Below are 7,166 nucleotides of genomic sequence, written 5' to 3' on the forward strand. Positions count from 1 at the left end.
GATTTTCTGTGAGTGTTGAGGGAAGGTGGTCTCTGCACAGGTGAATCAAGAACTTCCATCATCCAAAGGATGTGAGAAAACTAATTAAATAGTTGCATTGTGGGGAGGAAAATGAGGGCATTGGGCTACCTGCTTAGAGCCTTTCCTGTCAGCTGCTGGTTATCTTAAGGAAAAGGAGGTCACAATCAAAGAGATAAAGTTTTTGCTGAAGCCATCAGCAGGGCAGGTGGACAGCAGGCCAGAGCTACAGCCCAAAAACATCTCATGGGAATGGCATGGAAAAGTAGCAGGGATGTCACCCTTTTTCCCCATGTCCCCCTCCCTTCATTCCCATATGCACAGTCCTTCCATAATTACTGGAGTTATTAGGGTCCTGGTTTTAACTGCCTAATGCTCTCCTGAGTGGTGGGATTCTGGAAAAGAGGCAGTCAGCTGGAAAAGAGGCTTTTGGGATCTGTGTTTGCAAACTGGCTGCTGGTGGGTAGAGAGGCCCTCGAGGAGCCCTGCAATATGCAAGTACGAGTCCTACCTCAGTGTGCCAGGGATGCCTGTGTGGGCAACAGTTTTGCTGGCACAGTTACACTGTGGTTGTCTGGGCTGTAAGTGGTAAAGGTTTGTAGTAGGTATAGTCCTGCCCTGCTGAGAAAATATCAGATCAAGATATTCCTGATCTGCAATACAGGAGGATGGAAAAAGTAATGAAGGAGAATGTCCAAAACTTCCCAAACCTATATAGGCAAATGACTGGGGTTTGTGTGTTGCTTCACAAGAAAGCAACAAGATCATAGAATTATAGAATCATAGAATAGTTTGGGTTGGAAGGAACCTTAAGGATGATCCAACCCCCTGCCACGGGCATGACATGTCCCACAAGATATATGATGTCACTTTTTAAATTACCAGAGTTCTTGCAGTAAAGCTGCTGGAACACAAGGAATGCTCACCAACCTTGTGGGAGAAGACTCTACTATTCATTAAACCCCTTGCATCTAAACACAGTGACAGATGTACCGAAATAGCTATGATCACTGACTAATTTGCACCATAACATGAAAATACGGATGGAGTTTGTTACTGCCTTGACAACTGAGATGGTAACTTAATACTTGATCCACGTGTGCTGTGTGAGGCTGCAGTAAATACACCCCCTCCCCCCCATCAGTTCAAAGGCAAAAAAAGAGCACAATGGCAAAGAGTGACTGAAAATAAGACATTGGAGCATCGGTGGAAAACACATGTGCTGTGGGTTTCCAAACAGGCACAGTGATGTTGAGTGTGATAGTTCGGAAACTGCCAGGGAAGCACGGATGGCTCTGTATAAAGCTCTGGTAACAACTGCTCTGAAGTATTCTGTACTGTCCCAGCCACACACATTCAGAAAATACTGACTCAGCCACAGAGGCTGCAAAGAGAATTTGTGAGAGCACAGCAGAACAGAGAGGATCCCTTGAGGGACGGGCCTGGGAGAGTTCAAATTAGCCAAAGCTTACTATTGCAGGGCAAAGGCTGAGGTGGGAACAAGCACTGTAAATAAATCTGCATAACTCTCCAGACAGCTCTTATCTGAGGCAGCAAAACTTGAGTCCACTCAGGGAGATTAGTGTTGGGTTCTCATTTGATGTCACACTCGGGGAAACCAAAGCTACAAGTGAGCTCCCACTCCTGCAAATGGTGATGCTGATGCCCAAGCAAACAAGAGCTGCATGCCTGGGAGAGAAAAGTAGGAGAACACAAACCACCTAACACTTCCTTTCTGAAAGGACAGGTGTAAGTTTATTGAAACAACTGGGAGAGGACTGTGGTGAGTACCCTATGCCTAAAATACAAAGTAATTCCTTTGTAATACGTGATTGCAGAGCCCAGGGATCCGTGACCTGTCCTGACAAGCTTATCCTTGACTAACTCCATAGAGGAGCTGCTCACCAAACCCCTGCTCAGCTGCTGACGCAGGGCAACATGCTGCAGGGTGACTGCGTCTGTCCAGCTGCCACACACTCATGCCACCCTGCTTGCTCCTGCCTCTGATGTGGCACTCTGCTGTCCCCTCAAAACCCCGAAAGGCAGTGGAACACATTTCAGATCTGCCATCAGTCCCAGTCACTCAGATCCTCCTCTCTCCATGATGTGCCAACATAGCGTCCTTTCTCTAGAGCTGCTGCTTTGCTTCTGGGCTTTGGCCAGTGCCCAAGAGGCACTGACAAGCCACCCGCTTGCTTTCAGATGACACAGGTCCTTACAAAGCTGTCCTATGGAGTCTTGCTCCCTGGGCTCTGTCTCGTGCACGTCACATTGATGACTTGCCAAATTCAAAGCCAACAGCAGCCTGGAACCAGTATCAAAGCACGGCACGAGCTGCCTTGTTCACTCAAGAAGAGGGTCCCAGCTCATCCTGGCTCCAGCAGTTCTCCATCTCCTCCATGAATGCCTGTAGTGCTCTGCCTCCCAAACACAGGCTCTGCCCAGAGCCACGAGCAGTGGCTGCATGTCTTCGTGCAGAGGGGCATCTTCCCTCTGGGTGTCCAGATCCTGCCCTGGCTCTGGGGCAGCAGCACCCGGGCTCCAGGATCTCTGTTGCTCGGCCTCTTTGCCGGGTGCTGACCCCGAAGGGGCCCTGCCTGCCTCGCTGCTCCGTTGGCTCATGCGAGAGGCAGCTCAGGGCATGGCGATGACTCTGGGTCAGCCCAAAAGCCAGCCCGGAGCAGTGTCTCCCTGGCAGCGGGGAGGAGACTCGCTGGTGTCCAGGGCTGACGAAGTACAGGAATTATGAGAACAGATGTGGTGAGGCATTCCATGGACACTGCCCCATTCCTCAGGGTGCTCCTGGCTCAGACACATCCCAGTCCTCATGCAGTTGCTGTGTGTGTGGTCAGGAGCCTGCAGCTCCTCCCAGGCCATTGTGTGGCAGCTTTTTCATAGAATCACCAGGTTGGAAGGGACCCACTGGCTTATCAAGTCCAACCATTCCCAACACTCCCTAAACCATGCCCCTCAGCACCTTGTCCACCCATCCCTTAAACGCCTCCAGGGAAGGTGACTCCCCCCTCCCTGGGCAGCCTGTTCCAGTGCCCAATGACCCTTTCCATGAAAAATTTTTTCCTGATGTCCAGAACAAATGGAAACACTCAGCCGCCACTCTCTTGGTGGTAAGGAGCTGTGCACATTAATTGCAAGTGTTTTGAAGAATATGTGACACTAAATGGTCTCCAAAGGGTGTTTTTTTCTGATAGTGGAGGCACTCTCCAGGGCTACGAATGTTCTCTCTGGAGCACCTGTGTTTTCTGCCCCCGTAACAAACCGAAATGAGACTCAGATTTGTTCCTCTTCCACCACACAGGAACCGTGCAAGTAACTTTTTCGAATCTATGTTGCTGGTTTGGAAGGAACGAATGACATTAATTTGATATGGACATCTGCCCTCTCAGTCTAAGCATGTCTGTCAGCAATACAGCCCTTAGGATCCCAGACCAGACAGTTATATTTTTATAGATGTTAATATCATTGCTCTTTGGGGTCAGGTTTCAGCAACGAGGAGCTTGTTCTTCACTGACATCTTAAAATTTGAGGAGGGAGGTTAGAACTCTCCGGGGAGTAAGTGTAGCACTTGATTCTGTCAGCTGCACCGAAGATTAGATCCATGCTTTTGGTAAGAACAGGAGTATTTCTACTATTCAAGACATCACAAGCTCAGGTAAAATGTTTTTATCCACATTCAGGAAATTATACACATGGAAAAATGAATATAAACCCATGCACCCTTTATGGCACTCTAACGTTCCCCTGTGTTGGTTGTGTGATGGCTGCGCAGAGCCTGCGCTCCTTCTGGGATGAGATCTCTGCATGAATGCACACAGTGGTGCCTTTTTCCTGGAAGTGCCATGTGTGTTTCTGAACACAAATTCCATGATTAGACCCTGTTTCATCTTCCCAGTCCTCATTTTACTTATTGCCAAGTAAATTCATCCAAATACTCATTACTTTTTTGGTAAGAAAACACATTTATTTGTGTCAGGGGGTGAAAACCTTCCTCGGCTGGTGAGATGAAAAGCTTTCTGGAACTCAGATTTCTCCACTGCTGCTTTTCCGTGGGAGGGAATAGACTCATTTTCTTCTTTGGCAGCAGGAGTGAGGCAGTAGAAACGTCCCCCTTGTCTGGTCTCCATGGAATTCACTCAGAGAGAGGTGTCCTACATTGCATCACAGTTCTTTAGGGAACCAAGATCATCATGTGTTGAGCACATCACAGGTCCCGTGGAGAAACATCTGCCATAGTTTCTCTGCCCGCTCCAGTCTTCAGGAGCAAAGACTGCAACAGGCAGCAACTTAGCGAAGTTGTCAGGGGCCTTCCTGAATTTCACCATGGAAGATTTCACACAACGCCGTGCTCTGTGCTTATTTGTGTCCTGCCCTACCTCGATTTCAGCCTCACCAAGCCATTCCTCGAGCTGTTGGGAAGAGGACATAGTGAGTGGGGGTGTGGTTTGGGAAAGCCATCCCTACAGAAGTGTGAAGGAAGGAAGGAGCCTTTGCAGAGATGTTCTGGATCCCCACAATGTGGAGCTGGACTTGTGCCTTTTTCTGCTATCACCCGAAAGCCACTGAACAGGGAGGAAAAGGAAATCCTGGGACCTCTCTGCCATAGCCAGGATGGCTCAGAAAACCCTGGGGCAGAGCAGCATTGAGATGCTTCTCCTAATGGGGCAGGGAAGCAAGGAAGGGAAAACTGGGCCAGAAAGGAGTCTTAAAGCTGCCTTGCTGCTCTGGCCCTGTGCAGCTGAGGTAACGTCTTCTCTAGAGTAAGAGAGCATCACTGACCCTGTGTCAAACTGACAGTTATTTTCCCTCCCACAGAGAAATGCTGGTCTCCTGCCACGATAGGACAACTGCGGTGTGGTCTCCCCATAGCTGTAGGGAAACCAGGCTGTTGAGGGTACCTTGCATTTAGCTCACGGGAAGGTGCTGGGCTGCTCTTAGTTCACTCCTGCCAGAACAGCAGTTCCTTCACGACCTCAACCGAGATGTCTGTGTGAAATTCCTTCATGACCTCAACCAATATGCCTATGTGAAAGTCCTTCACTACCTCAACCGAGACGCCTATGTGAAAGTCCTGCCGGAGGCAGCCCTGTGACAAGGGGCTTGTTAACATGCCCAGGATAAAAAACCTACACATCCAATGGCTACTTGGATTATTTGGGAAGAGCTTGAGTGGCACGGCATCTACTAAACAGTGGATTATCTACATAACAAGGAAGTTTGGCTTCTGCTTTATGCATGGCATTCAGGGCTCCTCTGATGCAGGCCAACAAAACGTTAGGAATGCGCGGGCAGAATGTGATTCCACTTTTAGTGTCACAATCAGTGAGTACAATGCAGCATGAATGAGCCCTTTCCATAGTGTGGTATTGTATAACCTCCAGCAAGCATCTCATCCAGAAGAGAACGTAGGTGGGTGCCAGACAGTACAGAGGGCAGTAATCTCCTGCTAATAACATAAACAAAGAGAAGCAAAGTAAAACAAAAAAGAAAGTAATTATGTGTGATGGTAACCCTGGAAAGATACCTTTGCACCAGTCATTTCAGAAGAAAAGCCCTTGACAGCCAGTGCAATATTCCCACCCCCTATTATAAATTCAATATTTAGAAGGCACATGGGTCCTCCCTAGCAATTCTCTCCCTAAGGATGAGAAATGTTTGGCACGGCATTAAGTTCTCGTTAAGCAATTTTTGCGATTTGCATGTTGCTTATTGTCGAGTCAGATTTTCTGCGTATTAATTTATCTATGTAATAATAATAATAGAATTTGTGCTCTATGACTGTAGCCATACATAGAAACTTGACAAAAATCCCTGTCATTCATTTGTTACCCATGACAATGCCAAAACTTCTTAAGCAGAAGGACACTGTTATCCTGACAGTCCAACTGGGACAAAAAAGGATCATAGCAGGGTTTGAGTTGGAAGGGACCTTTGAGATCATCCAGTGCCACGGTCAGGGACACCTCCCACTGGATCATGTCACTCAAAGCCCCATCCAACCTGGCCTTGGACAGCTGGAAAAAAGGAGGTTAGGAACATAGAACTAGACACTTTCCCAGTCTGTCTGTATCAATCAACACCTTGCAGTCAATTCTGTAATCTCATCAGGTCCCAAATTACTACCAGTTATAAAGAAGTACAACAGAGGGATGGAGAAATATTCATGATATTGTGCTCACCACTGTAGTGACCAGAAATTGATGGTGTCTTTCCAGTTCTCAATTTCTATAAAATGTGGGTTTTCACTCCTAAAATTCTCAAAAGATGGATGTAGTGTATAGGTGCTTGAGAATCAGAAACGTGCCTCTAATTCTCAAAATTAATCAGCCTATGGGCTCTTTACAGTCATTCATTTTTACTCCTAATATTTTCCTTCAGCCTGAAGGGGTTTTTTCCTCCTCTTTTTTTTCTTCTTCAGTAGAGTTATGGAATAAGTACATCTTGTATCAGCTTTGTCTTGCTAGACTAAACCATGACTTTTCAAGTCATGCGTTGTGAACTACATAATCCATTCTCATGACCATTTGAATAATTCTGAGCTTTACTTGTTCAAGATAAGTGACCCTTTCTCAACTGTTTAACCAATACTTGTTTCAATGAGATGACTCTCTACGACGAATGCATTTCCCCCATCCTTCAGTACAGCTATTACTTTTTCGGGGTTGTTCGATGGGTTCACACAAATAGTCTCTCAGGCTGGAAAGGATCACAGTCACATTTCAGGCTTCGCAGGAAGGAGTCCCTGTCTTCAGCACAGGTGGCAGAACTGACACACGGACAGAAGGTGCTGTCTTCCAGCTGGAGCCACGCGCAGTAGGAAGGCAGACATTGTAAGCCAGATAAGAAGCCGCCAGAGACAGAGTGGAGAAGAGTGACTTAGGTTTTAGTTCCTGTTCTTTCAAACATGCATCTATTTCATGTCTACAACTATGGAAGAGCATGAAACAAACATTAAAAAACAGCTTTTCACACTGGAAGACATTCTGAAGGTCATCTCAGCTGTGTGACCTCAGCTGGTTTTATTCCTTGAAGTTGTTTCAGAAGTTAAAATTCTGACTTGCGATCCCTTTGCAACTTCTTTCTACAGATCTCCATTTATCTGGTGTTCCATGTGCTTCTTTGCCGCCCTTTGG

This window comes from Cuculus canorus, chromosome 18, assembly GCF_017976375.1.
Source record: "Cuculus canorus isolate bCucCan1 chromosome 18, bCucCan1.pri, whole genome shotgun sequence".
NCBI classification, from domain to species: domain Eukaryota; kingdom Metazoa; phylum Chordata; class Aves; order Cuculiformes; family Cuculidae; genus Cuculus; species Cuculus canorus.